Source organism: Oxyura jamaicensis, chromosome 2 (genome assembly GCF_011077185.1).
Source record: "Oxyura jamaicensis isolate SHBP4307 breed ruddy duck chromosome 2, BPBGC_Ojam_1.0, whole genome shotgun sequence".
NCBI lineage: Eukaryota > Metazoa > Chordata > Aves > Anseriformes > Anatidae > Oxyura > Oxyura jamaicensis.
The window spans coordinates 124,818,507-124,838,888 of NC_048894.1; the positions used below are offsets into that span (position 1 = coordinate 124,818,507).

Here is a 20,382-nt window from a genome sequence, read left to right on the forward strand (position 1 = left end):
TAGACTGCATTTTTTTTTCCTCAGCTAGGAACAAAGGACCTCAGCAAGGACACCAGTCCTTGAATTAAGAGCTGCTTATCTAGCTGCACATTTACAAGTGCTATCAGAATCAAGCCTTATGCATGCATTAAACCTGCAGATTAAAAAGTGAATATGGACTTTTTTTTTTTTTTTGTACTTCATAATATTGTAGTCAAACATAAATAGTGTTTGTATATACTTTTTTCCTGTTTTTTTTTTTTTTTCCTTTTTGATTTAATAGCAATAATTAAAATACAAACTCCAGTGTTTTTAGTTTTCTTGTCATCAAGTTTCTTCTCCAATATATTTTTCTAGTCAGTTTACACTAAATAAACTAATTTTCCTGTAAAACTGACAGAAAAAAATCAATTACTTTCAAAGGTTTAAAATGTCTCCTGACTCAAGCAATAAATTAAAAACTGTGTGAGGTCCTGTTTCTTTGTAAGACTTAGAGTTTTCCATCCTATCTTAAGTCTGTGAAAAAGAGATGCATGCATTTGGATTCAGCGTAACATTTAATGAGCAGAAATTGCCTATGTATTGTTCCAGAAACATTGATAGAACAAGCATTATAACATCTAGATACTCTTCTGGTTTGATTTTGAGTGGGCTTTGTAATGTCTGAAATTTATTGGTATACTAGAAATATTAAATTATGTTGGGGGCAGGTATGCCATCAATGTATAAGAAAATTAACATAGTGATATAAAAATAGGTATTATTATATCATATGCAATTACCTCTTAACTGTAGAGAGTTTAGTAACAACCCTATACATTAACACATTTACAGTGCATTATAAAATCACTTTTCTTCTGAGGAGAAAGGGGAAACACTTTTGGCAGAACTTTCATTCCTACCTTTCTTAGATATGAGGATTCCGTGATCCAAACAATATTTGGATAATATTTCCAAAACATAACAAATCCTATATGCTCTTTGTAGCAACCATCTTCTCCATTTTTGGATTGTCTAAATCACAGCTTGAGAATTAAACTTGCTAATGCCATCAGCTAGTGCCATCAGCAGCTCCAATGCCACCAATAGTAGTCCTCAGTGGAAGTTGCATACCTCCATTTCTTCCTCTCCATGTTCCCTCACAGTGATGCCATCCTGAAGACCAGATCTACAGTCTCCCCCTTTTCATCTGACCTAAGCCATGGAGGTAAAATGACAGAGCCACCTCTACATTATGTTCAACAGATTATGGCTCAGACCCATTCTCCCATCTATTTCATATCAACATTCAGAGGAGTGGTTGTTGGCTTGTTCAGGGACATGCTTGGCAGGATCCCATGGGGCCCAGAAAAGCTGGTTGACCCTCAATCATAACCCTACCATTGTTCTTTCCAATGAACATGAAGCTGAGCAGGCAGGGCAGAAGGCCTGAATAGCTGACAGGACACTCCTGATTGACCTCAAACACAACAGTTAAGTACATGACAGGTGGAGACAGTGGCAAGCTACTCATAAGGAGTATAGAGACATGGCCTGAGAGCATAGAGGTGGAGCTGGAAAACCAACACGACTGATCATCTTTGAGAGGTCATATGATCAGAGTAGATTCCTAAAGACTCAAAAAGGGCAAATGTCACACCATATTCAAGAATAAGAGACGGCATGAAAGTAAAGTCTAGTCAGCCTAACTTCAGTCTTCAGGAAGATTATGGAACAAATCCTCCTAGAAAACATTTCCAAGCACATAATGGACACAAAGATTGGGAATAGCCGTCATAGATTTACCAAAGGCGACCTGTGCTTAACCAGCCTGACCACCTTCACAATGGAATGACTGGTTCTGGGGACAAGAATCTACAAGTCTCTCACAGTATATTTTCAGGTAAATAAGTAGAGTATAAGATAAGAAGGGTGGAAAATTGGCTGAACCTTATGATGTTTTGATCAGCAATATAAAGGGCAGCTGGCAGCTAGCTGTCAGTGGCATCTCCTGGGTATTCATAATATGTCCAGTACTGTTTAGTATCTACTAATAACCAAGAAGACAGGATGGAGTGCACTATCAACAAGTTCACAGATTGTCAGGTTCTCAGGTTTTGCAACCCTGCCCTCCCAGATTGGTAGGGAAGAATTGCTATTCATCACGGGGACTTTGGTAGGCTGGAGAAATAGGCCTCATGGAACCTCGTGGAGTTCAACAAAAGGAAAAGCCAAGTTTCATGTGACAGTCAAAGCCAGGAGCCAACTGCATAGAAAGTAGATTTACAGATAAGGATGGGAGAACCTGATAGAGAACTAGAACATGAGCCAGCACTAACAAAGAAGGCCAAAAATATATGTGGCTGTATTAACAAAAGTGCAGGCAACAGATCAGAGGACACAATCCCCTCTATTTTTCCTCTCTATTTTGAACAGACTGGCTGTACGAACTCCATCCTCAGAGATATTCCAACTTCAACCAGAAAAGGCCTTGAGCAACTTGGTGTAGCTGGACTCACTCTGGGCAAACCAGATTAGCTCCAGGGGTCCCTTCCATCCTAAATTATCCTATGATTCAGCAGTTGACTAGTGGAAGTGTCCGTGCAACAGTGAGCATTCTTGCCTCTGCTTTGAGAGGTAACAATATAAATCCACTTGCTTTCATTCTTCCCTCACATGAGAGATTGCTTCAGTTCAGTCATTCACAGAGAATGTCCACGATTTCTTCCTTGTTTATCAAGAGCCATTGCAGCACCAATTTTCAGTACACTAACCATATCACAGAATGAAGAAAGCAACTCCATAAAATCTGATGTTTAAGCTGTTCATGCCAGTAGTAATCTACAATTAGTTGAAAGCACTGAAAATTTTGAAAAAGAATGAAAAACTTATCAAAATCAGAGCATCAGTTTAAGATATTTCTATGGACTGACATTTTGATCTTTTGACAAACTGAATACAATTTATCAGTGATACAAATTAATGTCAATGCCAATTTCTTTATGGCAAATTGGCAATTATTTATTGTTTCACACTAGAAATCACTGTGTCTGAATAGCAACTGCCCTCAGGAGTACCTACAATACATATAGCAAGACTGGCATAGCAAATGTTGGTCTCATCCATAAATGTTTTTATGTGCATGAAGATCACTGTCCCAACAAAATGTCTCTTTCTTCTCAGCTTAATTGCAGAACTTAAATCATATAGAAAAAGAAATAACTTTCAATGGGAACATCAAAATATGACAACTGGCTATGCTGGCAGACATGTTTCTATTTAACACATCTGATGTAAGGAAACTATTAATTTTCTAAATGCATGGCCAAACTTCTTCGTAACACCTGACACAGCATTTTGCTAGGGTAATAAAAGAAAGCCTGACAGCTGCAATTTTCTAGAAATATGGATTAAGCTTTACACTATGCTCTTGGGAAAGTTTTCCCTTCCATAAGCTTCTATAATTTGTTTTCAGATGGCTTGCTTCTGATCATTCAGACCCAGAGTCCTACATCCGCTCCAGCTACAACTTATTTTTTATTAAATGCATAAAGACTGCACATATTGAAACATTAGAAAAACAAACATATAGTCTTCTAAAAATGCTCTCTGACATGACTTTAAAAATATTTTGTTTAAAACATTTCTTTCAGGTACTCATAACTATCAAGGTTGCAGTAAAAATCATGCTGATAGTCTTGACTAATGCTTCCTCTAAAAAATATATATATATATATTAACTGAAGGGGAACACTGCAGTGAAAGTAGCTGGCATCCCCCTCTGAGAACGAGACGCACTGGTGCCTTGTGCTGTCTAATGACAGGAACTAAATATATTATCTGCATTCTCCATGACATTCCACTTTGAATTTAACATGCCAGTAGTTATAGTACAACTGAATAGACAGCTGCCACGAGGAAGGCATTTAATGTTTGAAACATAGATTAATAGAGGAACAACAGCTATATATAAGACAAAGATAAGCTAAATATAAGAAATACATGTGGCAAACAGTTTCATATTTATCATTTTAAAAATATTTGTTCTAAAATTTGCATTGTTTAAAAAGTCATTGAGTTACAAGATAATAGATTCTTGTCACTTAAAATTGTATTATGTAGACTTTTGGTCATGGCACTCTCTCACTCAGCTTTCAAAAGGGAGCACAATTTCAATACTCAGGATTGGAAGACGATGCTTAGCACAACTTGTATACATAACCTCACTACAACTAGCTTAAATGAGTTAGACTAATCTGACAGGAGAGAAAGCATCACTACCCCATTTTTCAGACAGAAAGTAGGCAGAGACAGGTAGCATGGTGTCACTATTAGAAGGAGTTTGCAGGACAGACATGGATTCATATATCCCAAATCTCCCAAATAAGTTAGTGTCTTAACCACAAAACCCTCCTTGTACCTAAACATTACATTCAGTTAGACAAGGACATCTCAAAGCAGAAAAAGTTAATTTCTTCCTCAATGAAGTGTCAAATCTTCCAAAAGCATCACCAGAATAATCATGATATCTCTAGTGAAAGCTTGGGCACAGTAGGATAACACAAAGATTTTGTATGAAACACATCGGATGTAACAGCTATTTAACCTCGTCCTTCAGTTTTGACAGATTCAGGGCTGTTAAAAATAATAAAGTTTTAAAACCCCTTTGTGAACATTAAACTGAATGTCTGTGCTGAAAGAAGATAATCCCTGGTTCAGAAGCCCTGTGCCTGCACTCTGCGTGGTCAGCTTGTTTGTGATCCTGACAGTTCTTGTTTAGCATGCCCCTAAGAGCATCACACACTTCATCACAGACATGTTTATTTTTGTTGGCAGACCTGCACATGTCCTGCTCAACACTTCTTAGCACTTAATTCATTTACTTTTATACCAACAAATGGCTTACAGAAAACAAATGTTAAGTTATAAAATACAGTAGGTTTGTCAGTGCCACTTGTTTCTGATGATTCTGTTTGCCTTACAAAGGTAACTCACAATTCCTCACTGGAGCACAAGGCTTGCAAACGAAATAATAAAACCGCCTAAAAAAGTTATCTCTCTAGGATTCATGCCTAAAAGTATTTAAGCATGGAACATTTGCCAAATAACCCCATATTAAGAACTAAAAAGAAATAATACTAAGAAAGGGACTCTGCAACAGTACATCCCATCTGTAATAGAGACCGCAGCAAGAGTTTATAATATTTTCTAGGTAACAGCAGTAACAACTACATAAAGTTTTGCACTTAGGAGTCAGTTTGACACAATCAACAGCTGCTCAGCAAAACCAAGGACACAAGTTCTATTTCTACCAATTGCCTCTAGTGCCACGTGCCCCCTGCAGAATTTGGAGGAAATAATGTTTATCTACTTAGCCACTGACAACGAGAAACTAGAGTGGCAGAAAATATCAGTGGCTGAAGGTGATGAGATCTGGGGAAAACAAATAAATAAATAAATAAATAAATTCTCAAGAGGAGCATTGGCCTTTTTTTAAAACCAGCTGAAATCCACAGATTATTATTAGCATGGTGAATGGGAGGAAAGCCAAAGGTGTACCAGCACTGAAGGAAAGTACTCAGGATGACCTAAAAACCATCAGTGTAAATCTGACATTAGTGTGAAGTAAGCAAATAGTCACAAAGCTTATCAGCAGAAGATAGGTATATAAACAATACCTCTCAAATTTATTCTTGGAAAATATTTAACAAGTATTTTTAATTTTATGACAGGTCATATAAGACCTGAGAGCTCAGAGGCATAAATCATTTTTTAGGCATGACTTCTTATGTTCCTTGGTCATGTGTTAACCTCAACTAATAAAATGACTGCACTGTGCTGTGAAATGTGAAAACAAAGAGAAGGCAAAGACTAAGAAGAGGAGGTGGATGGAGGAACCCTTTCATCTGGAAACAAAAGGAGCGAACAAATGACTTGTCCTTTTATTCCTAACTTCCTTACATTTTCTACAGTATTTCACTACCTACTCATGTACACAGGGTGGTTCCCACCTTTACCGTGCTCAGTACAGCCTCCTCCTGCACAAGTCATTGGACATGCAGGCAACAGCTGTAAAACACAGAAGAATGGGTGTGCTCTGTATAGGAGGTTTCTTGAAATCACGTCATTTATTAAAAATGATGGTGGACAAAGAGGACCAGGGAGTCAAAGGCATTAGCCTGATCCTTCTCAATTACACAGTGACAAGCAGTCAATACAGCTTGGCACTGTAAGTACAGACAAACCATCATACCATACCACCATGGCAACAATCCCCATGCAGACTGTCTGTAACTTTTAATAAAATAAAAATAAAAATAAATAGAAAATAAAAATAAAAAAGGAAGAAGAGTTAATGTTTTCAAAATATTAAGGTATTACATACTGCTTTCCTTGGGATAACGCTTCTTATTCTCTTTCTACTTACATGCTGAACTATTGAACGGGGAAAGTCCTGAGTGGGATAAAAACTTTATGTAGTGTCATTGTCATCCAGACGTCATTGGATTAACTCTTCCGCAGAAGACGAATAAGGAGGAGGTAGAAATAAAAAGAGGATTTGGAGCTGCTGCATAGCTGGTGTCCAATCTTCCATTCTTGAAGATAAAACAAAGCAAATACAGAAGGGGAGGGAAGAACAATTAAGATAAAAACATAACTCCTGTGTCTCCTGCACACTTTTAATTCTGGTTTGGTGACCAAGGGGTGTTGAGCTCATACCCTTACCGGCTGTTCTCTGACTGACCAAACTGTGCTGGTAACAGGCATTGGAAGGATTGTTTTTTAGCAGCTTTGCCACTCAAGGACTTATAACTGATTTGCTAAAGAAACCATGTTGGTTACTTAGGACAGGTTCTTCTTAAAAAGAAGGTAAGAGATAGAAAAGATGAAGAATAAAGGCAAGGAAGGAAAAGCAGTTGCTAAGTTAAGAGTAGAACCCCACATCTTGAACTCCAAGAGACTTGCTTGGGATTTGGCCACAGTGGATAGAGGGGTGCTGATGCAGATTCTATTTTCAGCCCCCAAAAGACTGTCTCGAGCTCTAAGATTTAGCCTGTGACATTGCAGCAGGCATCATCTCCAAAGACACACTATGCACTGAAGCCAAGGTGGCTGAACTACTTGAGGCCTGAGGGTCAATAGATGTCACTGACTAGTGATGCTCTACAAATGGAACAAAGCCCTGTATTAAAGCCAGCCTTCAATTAGTGCATCAGTTCAGTGAAAAGAAAATCAAAAATAGTCACTGACTTACTTCTTAATATTGATTATATTTATTTTTCATAAAAATACTAACAGAATATTTTTTCAAAAGATTAAGTAATTCAACTCTCAATCGCTGCTTCTCGAATAGATGGGCTCATGTTGGTAATATTTACTCTTTTATCATATCTTTGACAAAAAGATGGTATCACAGAAGAAAGGAAGAGGGACAGGTGGATAGAGATGGTTTTTCTTAGCACCCTGGCTATTCTATAATCCAAAGAATGCAAAACAGAGAATAAACCCTACTTCTGCCTGACTAGAGCTGGAATTTAAACTTCTACTCCAGAGAAATATTTAACCTCTTGTTTTTCTGGAACGGGTTGCTCTCAAAACTCTCCCCTGGAATATATCCATACTTGTGGGTAAGACACTCTTTAGCAAGCATGAGGTTCATCTCCTTCCTCTGACCCAAGCCATCAGTCGTGACCATGCATCCCACAGCACCATTGCCAGGGAGCAGAGTGAAAATCCAGGGGAATGACATCTTCACAACTTGCTACTGATGCCAGCACCCCAGGATCCTGGCTTTTAGTTAAAACTGCTAATGCCATTTCAACACAAATTCAGAAACCTTCCATTTCAAAGCTATTTTTTAAACTGAATACATTCAGTGAGAAAGATTCTGAATGTTTTTGCACCAAAAATCAATTTTATTTTTCTTCCCTATTATTCCATCATTTTAGAAAATGACATTTTAGAACATGACTTTTTCCTGCAAATCTTGTCTCTTTTACCTCTGTTGTTCATCACAGTTATAACAACACTTATATACACTATAATGAGCTCTGCTGTTCAGTTCATGTATCAGATATGTTTTGTACCATGTGAAAAAAAAAAAATAATAATAATAATAAAAATCACCTCAGTTGTCAGCTGCAGAAGGGACCTCTTTTGGTGACAGCTTAATGGTGATTCAGGTTAAATGTTTGGTGATTCAGCTTACATGTTCAAACAACACTTTCTAACAACAACAAAATGGTTTACACAGAACTGACACTACTGCTGTCCCATCACATCTGCAAAGATTATAAAACCTTCCACTGTAGAAGTTGCTGTGGGATAGTAAGTTCTGTTCTAAGTCATTGGCACATTATACAAAAGCTTTACACATCGTCACAGGACACTCTTGTCTCACACAGAACACTTCCAAGAAACAACAACAAAAAACTTGGAAAATCTCACACAGATACAGGAGATTCATAAAGAGAACCAGTTGCCTCAAATAATAACAAAAAGTATACTTTGCTTGCTTTGCAGCTTCATTTCAATGGTTACTTATGCTGTAAGGAAATGGTCTCAAAAATGCTGTCTACATACTAGAGTTTTGTGATCTAATTCTCCCTGATGTAGTTTGGACAGTTAGCCTAAAAAAAAAAAAAAAAAAAAAAAAAAAGACAGGAGGATGAAATTCAAAAATTATTCATGCTGGGATTTTAAAAATGCTTCAGGGATGTCAAAATATCTTGTTGTTTTTCTTGTTGTTTTAGCTTTGAGAGAAAGAGAAGTGCCATTGCCTGCATGACCCAATTTTCTGTTTTTAGTTTAAAAGAGCTTGCCAGTCCTGAGAACACCTTGGCAGAGTGCAAGAAACTCCCACCTCCTTCTACCTCAGACATGGGCAAGACTATGGCTGCCCACCTACAGGAAGCAAATCACTAAAATCTTTCAGAGTATATTAGACCAACTAAAGAGACTTGTAGATTTCTAGTTAAAAGTTTGGCTAGACTGTATGGGAAATGACTTTCTGAAAAACATAATTAAACAACAAACAAAGAATGAAACCAATAGTTCCAATAGCAGGGCTTTGAATACCAGGACTCCCATAGCATATAAACCAGCAAATGTTAATAACCAAGTGTTATATTTCATTGCACGGAAAATTTTTTCATGTCCTAAGAAATAAGAGGCTCCAAAGGTGTAAGCATGCATTTGGCTATGCTATGAGACATACTCAAAGCACTGGCAATTGACATGGTAGGAACACTTTAGATATATCATATCAGGAGGGTGGCCTGTAAGTCACAACTGTATATCCTGAAAGTCAAGATGCAATTAATCCACCTGTTTTCTGGTTTTGCATTTTTATATAAAATGTATGTGATCCATAGATCTTGCTAACCCAAGGATTTAAATATACAAAATAGTGAACAACATTTGTAAAAGGTGAATGATCAACATTACAACAGTAGATTCTCTCTATATTCTCCAAAGATAACAAGACTACAAGAAGACTGAATAGTGGGATAAAAGACTAATATATAAAATAAAAATACACTGGAAACAATTCTGATGCCCAAACAAGGTTTCTAGTTGTATCTTAGACAACCTAAATATCTGCACAGGGTTGGCTGATCTACACAGAGACTTAGGCTTCCCTGGAGAAGATTCTGAGGGTTATATAGGCTGAATGCTATACATTTCAGCTAAATATCTGAAACTGGAAAAGGACTTAAACTTTGTAGATTTAAATGCAAAGCCAGGACAAAACAGGTCAAAGCAAACAACAACAAAACCATCACTGAATAACCACTCACTATGGGCACAGATAAATGTAAAAAACAAACAAACAAACAAAAACTCAAAAATATGTTAAAAGCCAATACTTGCATGTAGTAATAAAGACATTTTCATTCAAGACATGGTCACTGCAGGAAAGCTAAATGAATTTTTGCATGGTACTCACTATGTAAGAAGAGAAGACCTTAACAGCTCTAAACCAAGGTATTAGCAGAGGAAGCTTCAAAGCAGATTGATAAAATGAAGAGGCACAAAACACCCAGACCTGAGAGTTCACCCAAGAGGTCTAAAACAATGGAAGCATGATCAAATCAGCTGGTATAATAAACAAGAGAATTGGTTGGCACATGGGAACATGAGGTAATGGGGAAGAGAAAGCATTGCTTTGTAAAGGGAAGTCATAGCTTCAAGATTACTAACATTTCTATAAGGAGTTAATGATTATTTGGATAAGGATGATTTGCTTAATGTAGTATATTTAGATTTCTAAAAAGCTCCCACAAGCCAAAAGCTCTTAAACAATTTGTCAAAAGGTAAAATAAAAGGTCTGTCTTGAATTACTATTCAAAAGATGTGATAGAATAAGCGGGTAGTTTTCACAAAGTTACAAGTGGAATTCCTAAATGACCTGCTCTATTAAACATATCCATAAATGCCCTGGAAAAAAATGGCAAACAACAAGGTTATAATACGTTTATAATATGTTTATGAAAGCAAGGAAACAGCATAAAACAGAAAACATCATAAGATCAGAGTGCTCACATCTTGCATCTCTGATACAAAGCTCATCACCAGCCTCAGGAAAATCCTAGGCTCTTCAGCTTGGGAGAGACAACTCGGCATTGCTGATACAACAGAAGTCTATAGAATAAGGACTGGTTCTGTAGGAAGTGAGCAGAAATTGAAAATTCAATGTTTCTCATCTCATAGGCACTTAACACCCTCATATCTTTTCTACAGTTATTAGGCAGCAAGCTTTAAACAACAAAAAATATTTTCTTAAAAAATGTGTAACTAACTTGTGGAACTCATTGCTACAGAAGCTTGAAGTATAAGCATGTTCAGATAAAAACAATTTCATGAAGGACTGCATTAGATGCAATGGTTTGGATGTAACTCCCATCCACCGACTCCCCTAAATGCACATTCCCAGGAAGCATATAATATCAAAAGCAGGATTTCTTTTATTTCTCCTACTCTCATTAAACTTCTGCTGCTGGTTCCTGTTATATATAGAACAGCAAGCTGATTTATCTTGTCTAACTCAACATAGTGGCACTTACATACCTCTTGGTCTTCCGTGCCAGTCCAAAACTGAGTATTCTTCAAGCTACAAGGCTTCTCTTTTCTTGTCCATCCCCAGAGGAGTTTGCTTCTGAGTAGCTACCTAACTGTCTTTAGTTAGACCAAATACAATACAGATACAATCAGTTTATTCATAATTGCAGATAGAGAAGAGATTAAGATGGAGAGCCCAGCTATTAAAACTGCAAGACACTTGTTATTCCTCATGAAAAAAGTGGATGCAATACTGGCAGATAGAAGATAGTCTTTGAACAACAATAAACAAGACAAGCTAAGAACAGAATTAGCTGGTGTCCAGTGCTGCAAAGATTTGGCAGTGTGCTTGTCTTCTGTTTATAGAAAGCATAATGTCAGTACACAGCCATTCCAGGGACTGCACAGAGGATTTATGCAGTGTGTGCACTAAATAAACTGGCCTGATGTGCCACTTAGCTTTTACAATGGCTCGCTAAAAACAGAGAAAAATAAACCATAAATCTTACATTTTCTCCCTTTCCAAAATGTTGTTGCAAATCACACAAATCTGATGCACCTATCAGCCTGCCACTAAATATTCCTTGTTCAAATAAAAATTATGCTTCAGACTAGAGCAGAAAAATAGATGTGAGACAGACCTTAAATTTAGATTATTTTTCCATGTACAAATAACAGAAGGTGAAAGCAAGGCATATAAGCATTTAACTAGTTGATTCTGAATACAGAGATACTTTTAGATCTTTTAAATTATTTACAGACCTAAAAGGGTGGTCAAACATGAAAAATACGTCCAATTATTAAGAATAAAAATAAAATAAAATATAGATCATGCTTACTTCCTTAAAATATCTAAAGTACTAAACCCACATTCAACAAAAGCAAATGCCTGAATCTACAAGTACGTAGGTAGTGCTTATCTGAAAGTTTTTTTTTTTTTTTCATCCCCATTCATTTTGCCCAGATATAACAGATTATATTTAAAAATAATTCTGTAGCATGAAGGTAGCATGAAAGCATGCCTGAAATGACTTACTTTCCTACTCGCTCTTTTTAAAACAGATTGAGAAAAAATAAGCAACTTTTATCTTCAAGCAATTTTATTCATTGACTCATGACTATTAACATTTATAGCTCTGTAAATTATAATCAGGATAATCAAATCCTATGCTTCGGGTTATGAGCTGATCATCACAGAACCTGGAAATAAATCTTTTCCCATCTGCTGTGCTGCATGATTGTATAGGTGCATTGTTGGTATGATGGAAAGTTCACCCTGTGTGAATGCTGGTGGCAAATTATAAGGCTTTGAATACCAAAATGTCATGGTGACAAATTCTACGTGATTAATGAGAAATCCCTGAGAAGCCTCCCTGCTTGCTGCCAGACTCTGCTGTTGTGCTATGCGCACAGACCGCAAGACCGGTGAGCCTAAAACTTCCAGGACAGTCTAGACAACACAGTTAAAGCAAAGCAGAAAGAAATAGAGAAACATCTCTTTCCTACAACCTCTGTATTTTTAATTTCTCCTGTTGTAAACAGGTCCTTGACTGAATAATCTTACCCCCAGCAAATATAATTTGATTTTACTTTAGCCACATATGTAAACACAATACGAGAAAATCTTGGCATTAACATTATTAACTACTAACAAAATTATATTCCTCAAGTAAAAGCTGGAACATAACCTAATTTAATCTAATACATTCCATGCACACAGACACACATATATACACTCACACCAAATAACATTAATTTAAACATCATGTTTCTGAAATCCACTAATCTGAGGACAGTATATATAAGATGGAAAATTGCGTTTAAACGGGATTTCTCTGTCATTCTACCACATTTGTCTGTTATCCTAGCACAAGATTAAGCACAAACATTTTAGAGAAAACTGGAATCAGAGGGGACTTATATCTGAATACACCATGTAAAATAACTCACAAACTAAAACTAGGAGCTTGTTGTGCATGTAGGAGAGACACCAGCTATATTTCAACCAAGCACCATAGATTCCCAACTGTAAACTGCCAGATTAAAATTGCTACCTGTAAAGTTATTAGGACATACACAAGTGCCCCACAGTGATGTTTTGCAGACCCCTTAGCCTGCAGTATCAGTGTGAGTACATAGGGAATGGTGTTCAGCATCTGCCTTACGCATGAGTGTTATGTTCAGTACGGCTCCCAAGAGCCACAAAAGATATCAGAAGGAAAAGGGTGAACTGGTGACTAGTATTCTTGTCAAAATACTGTTTTAAGGAAGCATATTTCTATTAAGCATGGGTAGAGAAACCTCACTAATGGCTTAGTGATTCCTTTGTATAGACAACACTCTTTCCACCAGGAAGACCCATTTTATCTATGAATAAATGTCATGGGGACAAAGCTCAAAGCTGTAGTTGGTCTGAGTCATTAGTGTTGCTAAATACAGAACTGGACCTATCACTTAAATCTCCATGGCAAATTTAATAAAAAAATTCTATGAGTATGCCTCTAAAGAAGCTGCTGAAACCTGTGAAGTTGCTGAAATTGCCCCTCTCCTTCTTCAACATATACATTTAAACAGATGGACATAATGTACCTGATCTGTAATGTTTTAATTTTGTTTTTGAATATTCATATTATCTTTCTCACCCTAGAAGTGTCCATAAAGAATTGTGTTTTTACATACACATAAAAATGCTTCCCCTTTCTGTCTGTGAGACTACTTCAGACTAGGAATCTTACTTAAAAGTTAACATAATTCTGTGCTTATTTGAATGGCACTGGGAGAGGATGTATGAGAAAACAGGTGTGGCACAGAAGTCTTTGCAGCTGAGTGAAGATCCCAGCCTTGTAAGAAGCAACAACTTGTCCTTCTAATTAAAAATGATAGTTTCAAGAAAAACAGTACATAGGCGTAGGTAGTTTGCTCACTAGTACAGACATACTCCTTACAAATTTTTGTTATAAAAATGAAATTCAAAAATTAGTTTACATATGTGTATGTGTAAATAAAGCCATGTGTGTGTGCATGTGCTTTCATGTGTAAATACCATATAACCAGACACAAGCCCTTGATGCACCAAGTAAACTTCAGCTATATACCTCAGTACTCCATTCTGAGTCTGGTTACCTTCCGGATTGCTAAGTCTTTCTAAATTAGAACAAGCAATTTCTCTTTGTTTTACCTAATATTTGAAAATGGCAAAAAAGTCCCATGGGTCACTGAAAATTATCCCTTCATTCCTGCCGCCTGTTTCAAGTCAGTCAAAACATTCCAGACTTCAAAAGGGGGCTTTGCCTGCTTAGGCCATTTTGGTGTCCTTCTATGGTAGGCCTATGAGGGATTGGTTATTTGGATAAATTAGTTTGTGGAGCCTGCTGGCCTTCTAGAAGACCTCAGTGTCTGACTGCAAATTAGTTCTACTGAACATGTAGAAATCCCTGGGCAGACTAGAAGAAATAAATGGTGATAAAATCTAATACTACAAAGTTTGTAATGTGATTTTATTCTGCTCTGTAGCTTGTAAGCAAAGCTAATGTTGAATTAAAAAATTTAAAATATAAAAATGTCCATGAAAGCACAAAATCAGATCAGTATCCGAGTCACAGCAGAGAAGGCTGAATGCCAACTTTAAAGTTAAGCTTCCAGCAGGAATCTTTTACAAGAACAAACACAAAATGTCCTGGTTTTCCACAAAATCAAATAGGTATTTATATTACAGATGCACCCCCACTCAAGCCAGGAAGTCACACAGTTGAATTCTGCTGGAGCTTAGGCTGTGAATAAACTGCTATGCAGTCTTTTAATGCATAGTTGTACAACTGCCTAAGGAGAGTTTATCCTTAAGGAAGAAAAGTCAGAGAGCCAAAACTAACAAACATGGCTCCTCGACCGGAACAATGGTCCAGAAAACTTAGTAAAAAAGAAAATAAACTTCACTGGCAGTTTGCTTTTTACTGGTAAGGGCTAAGCTACAGCTTCATCAAGATTTTCAAGGGGAGACTTCACACAGAACAGTATGTATATAGTGCATATATAGCAGCTGGAAAGAATCAGATGAGCCGTATACTTTTAATTTTATATACCACTATATACCCATACATATATATATATCCATTTTTAATGAGGCAATATAAAAATGCCTCACACCATAAAAAAAGACAAAGATCCACTTCTCTGAGTCGGTACATCTAAAACCAGCAGCAACATGTATTTACTGACCCCAACCAAACCCCTGCAAGGCCTCTGTCTTGCTCCTAAAGCTGTGGCCGTAAAGTCAGCACTGATGTGCATGCACTAAGAATTAACTGGAATTATTATTAAGAATTATTATTGGCAGAAAATCACAAGAATGCCATAAGAGGTATGATGAATGCCATGTTTCTGCTCTGCTCCTGCAATGACTTATGAGTATGCATGATACTACAAACTGTAAGTAGAACTACACTTTTCAGTGATACAAGCATTGCTGCTTACAGCACTGCAGGATTTGTGCCACTGATTAGGGAGAGCATGTCTTAACAAGAATTCCTCCGTGGTGTTATCCCAAACCCCAGAATAGTTTGCAGTGAATAAGGTATGTTCCTCTGTCTACAAACTGTCCACAAAGAATTACAATTTTCATGAGCATTTTCACTAAAACATTTTTGAAGAAAAAATTATACTGATTGTTCCTGATTGAACAGCTACCACAGGCTGCCTAACAGCTGCTCATTTTAATTTCTAAAACTTGTATACATCAGCTAGTTCTGGCTGTTCATTATTTTTGACACTTACTGAGTGTTAGAAGTTGGTTTTGTGGTTTATGTCTCCAATATCCGACCAATTTCAGATAGCGAGGGGAAGGGGAGTGGGAAGGGTGCAGGCAGTTACATTTTTATAGTCTCAGTTACAGATTGCAATTGTATGGTGCTTGTTGGTTACTTCCTTGAAGAGCTTTCCAAAAAGGAAGCATGTTATATTTCTTCAGAATAGCAAGGAAAGGCAGAGGGGAACACAGTGCTGTGTCAGCCTTGGGGACAAACTCAGGCAGGATGAACATACACGATCTTTACTGGTGACAATGCTATGACTTTTCAGCTTAAGTCAAAATACTTGTATTTTCACCTGTTTTTTTTTTTGGTTGACATTGTTCCCCAAGGTGACAAACAGGTAACAGGAGAGTATGTGCTGTCAAAGGCATTGTTCAAAGCTGGGCTGTGTCTGGCTGTCACCCACCACTGCAACAGTGGCCTCTGCAACTGCTCCTGGCCTAGAGAGCCGTCCTTCCGAATCTCAGCTCACCTCCAAACAAAATGAACTTTCTAGCCCTCTTAGTAGCGAAGATAACCTTGAAAATGTGAAGGGAGTGTAATGTGATGCCTCTGAAAGACTGCAAAGAGCTTCAAACAAAGACGGAGAGATGTGAACTGCCCCAGCCATCTCTCTCCGGGCCCCATAGACTCAGCATTTCTGTGGTCGTGGAGTCTGGCGTTGTTCCAAGATTCCACAGAATCTCGCATGTTTGCTGCAAAATTCATTATTTTGCTGCAGCCAGGTGCTGAATGTTGGTTTTGTTTTATTTTTCTCTTCTCCTTTTTCTTGCTGAAACGAGTACTTGCTCTGCATCTTTCTATTAGCAGGGCAATGAAGTGAATTTGCCATGCAAGTGCCATTCCGCGATACATGGCACCACTGCGCAGCCTGGGGCAACCAGGAAAGCAGTGTCTAGGAGGAGCCAGAAGTTGGAAGTATGCAGTCAGGCTTCCCAGAGTGACAACTGAAAGATGAGGTTTGGGGGCTGCAGGGGAATTGGAGAAGACTAACTGCTGAAGCAGACTACGAGCACCTCCTTTGTTGGCTCATTGGGTGCACGCTGTTTGGATCTAACCTGACTGCTGAGGGCCTCAGAGTCTTCGCTCTGTTTTCCAGATGGGCAAAGTTCATCATCAAAAATACTCAACACTGAAAATACTTCTTGAAGTACAATTTTGCAATGAGTATTTTCAACTCTGAGCCTGGACAAGATAGGTAGGAATGAAAGATATTGTATTCCACATATAATAACCTAACATTACTACCAAAAACACATTGACAGGGAAGGAGTACCCTCTAAAATATCCTCACAGGGTCTAGTAATTTCTGAAAACATACTAATATTTACTTGTGAAAACTTCCTTGTGTTGAATCTTACAACTGAGTGAAAAATAAACATTAAAAAAATAAAATAAAATAAAAAATCACTAGACAAATCAAATTAATTAAAATGCCTGCTTACTTCCACAATGCACTTTTGCAAGTTTTTAAAAGGCTGTTAACAGGGTACCTCTATGTCTATCTCAAGCATATCAAAACAGAATCTTAGGATCGTCAGTGTTTGTCACGTGTCTGAGGCTTCTAGGATTTCTAGGGCAAAGTACTCATACCAATGCCAAATTTGGGATTGGTAGAGATTTAGTCTACCACAAATGTAAGCCACAATAATTTTAAATCAATTTTTTAAAATTAATTTAATATGCAATGACCCATTCTCAGTTTCCTTACAATCAGAATTTGTCTAACATCAAAACTGACATTTTCATCACAAAAACATTTAAACTTTTTTTTTTTTTCTTCTTCTTCTTCTCAGTTATGTATGAGCAATGGGACTTAATGCAAGTAACTGGCAGGATCAGGGATGAGCCACCATGAAGAACAAAGTTTATAAACTCAGAGACTGAAGTACTAGCACAGCAAATCTGTCATGGGGTACAACCCTATGCATGGAACTTCACAGTTTAACCATCTTGGCTATGTAACCATCTTAGCTTGCAGATTTCAGTAGCAAGCCAAAATATATTATTTTGTTCATGTTTGCTGCAGATGCAATCAACTGAGGTGGATCCACAGAAAGATCAGCAAAGTGAGCAGCAAAGCATTTTGACATTTTTGAGATCAAACAGCCCAGTCATTGAAGCAGCCCGACAGTAGTAACTTTTAAGACGTTAGTTATCACTGAGATCTCTGCTTCACTGACAAAAAGTGTTGAAATTAATGACCAGTTTATTAATATAGAGATGCAAATAAAAAATAGCCCATAGAAAACTTAAAAGATTCAAGAGTTCTTGCTTGATAAAACATGAATGGAACATCCTTAATAGATGCATATATCATCAGCAAACAAGCTTGCCTCCATTAACAAAGCTCTTAGACAACCTCCCCTTCATAGATCAGAGACAGGCAACAAGACCATCTAGACAAAAAATAAACCTGATCCCGCTTGCATGTTCCAGGAGCAACATTTCTCCAGAGGAGCTCTCAGGAAGAACAGGTACAGCTAAAGAATGAGCTGTAGAGCTTCTACATTCATATCCAATTCCAGTCAATAAGATGTGGACTTAAGACTATCCTCCTTGTATACCTCTTTTATTACTAATCAATCATTTGGCTATAAACTACTTATATTGACAGAAATGTTTCAGAACTTCTTGTTTTGCTGTTACCTTTTGCCTTACACAGTAACAGCATGGACCAAAGGCAAAAACATGAAGAGAACATACTTCCTTCCATGAGAGTAACTAAAGGTTTTGATTCAAAGTCTTTTCTTTCTTGGAAAGAAAGCAACTGAACATCGGTGACGTTTTTAGGCAGGATAATACACTGGTATCTTCTGTCTAGGCAATGTCAAATCTGTACTGTGCTTCCTTCTCAGGCACCTAGTAAGAGAAAGGCAGGAGCAGATGCAGGGCTCAAGTTTACAAACACATTATGAAGCACTAGCCAGGCACTTCCTACAGAACATGAACCAAATGCATTATAGTACCATTAGGACCACTTCTCCAGGTGATGAGAGTGTTGCTTAGATACTAAAATCCCCTCTCAGCTGTTTGAATATAACAGGGAGCAGAATCTAGCCTACTGGGCTTACTGTGGTATCCTCTTGTGCACGTTAATACTAACAGGCTGCATTCCCAGGTGAAACACCATCCTGTCTTGCACCTATCAGAGAGATCTTAGTCAAAGAAAGTGGCATAATATCTACTCATCTATTCTTTCACAGTGTTGTCAGATAAATGTTTTTCCTTTTCCTTTTCTTCTTCTGTCTTCTGCTACTTCCCCCATCGTCCATCTAGCTCTGGTTTCCTAAAACATCACATACTTTCAGTTCTCAGTTGGTGAATAAAGCTCCTCCCTTACCTATGTGTACTTGAAATTGATTTCATGGCAAAATTTGCATTGGAAGGTTGCATTTGCAAGTTCCGTAATCAAAGTATGTGGCATTTGCAGAAAAGTTTTCCTCTTTTCCTGTATACTACCAAGAAGCTTTAGGAGTGACTATATGTGTTAAGGATCTAAAGCCACAAATAACTTTTGGTTTGTGTATTGTAATTGCAGAGTGTTTAATCTCTCCCCTTCTCTTTCTCTCTTTTGTGTATACACACACAAAGGGCAGAATAAACAAAAACAGTGTTCACACCATTGTCTTCATTTTCACAGAGACTATTCTAACTTCTGACTACCTATTTTAAGAAATCTCCATATTTACCTACTGACTGTTGCAAAAGTAGCAACCTGTCCAATTAAGAATGAATTAAAGAGAGACCTAATTGCAGGATTTGATCCACCCATGTACTACCACAATTTTAAGCCTATCTAATGACTTGGCAGTCAGAAAAGTCACAGTGGCCCATAGGCAAAATACTGCAGTGGGAATCCTTCCCTGTGTCATATACGTTTGGGCTGTCTGGTTCTTGCAGTTACAGAAGCCTAAGTGCCTTTTGATGCAGCAAGTCTATTCAGCAGTTACTGTTTTAGATTTTGATAATCCTGATAGCATTCATGACTACCACCCACTTGGGTAATGTGAGGGGAAATTCTGAGCAGATGAAGTGTTTTACAGGCTCTCTGGACTAAGTGGTGAAAAGAAGGAATGGAATGGAATGAATAACCCCAACAGGAGTGCTGGTAGTGCCAAACCATGAACAAATATTTCCCTTAATACTCCCGTTATGTTAAGTGACAGAGTGACAGTTACATTTGTCATTACATGTGGCTCCAGCAGACGATTACTAGACCCAAGCCCACTGCAGCACCAGAAGCACAGGCTCTGCTGGCCATCCAGAGGGACAGAACTGCAGTGGGAGCTGCAATAAACCCTGTTGGCTTCAGGAAAAGGCTTCTCATGCACAGAGGAAACCCTGATCTGGGATACAACAAGGACTGAGCTTGGGTGGTGCTGGAAGCTCTGTGCCTGCAACTGCAACAAGGACCATCCCTGTTTAGCACTACTCAGTAACCATGGCCACTCCTTTCTCTAGGGCTGAATTGGTTCCTTTCACACATTGCTGTAGCAGCGATGGATAAATACCCAAACGTACACATAGAGACAGACTGTGGAATAAATGAACATTG

At 37.8% G+C, this 20,382-nt stretch overlaps 1 protein-coding gene across 17 annotated transcripts in view; it reads right to left on the reverse strand.

Moving 5' to 3' along the window:
• Nucleotides 1-20,382, reverse strand: part of EYA1 (EYA transcriptional coactivator and phosphatase 1) — a 167,897-nt gene that overhangs the window by 134,232 nt on the left and 13,283 nt on the right. The window lies entirely within an intron of this gene.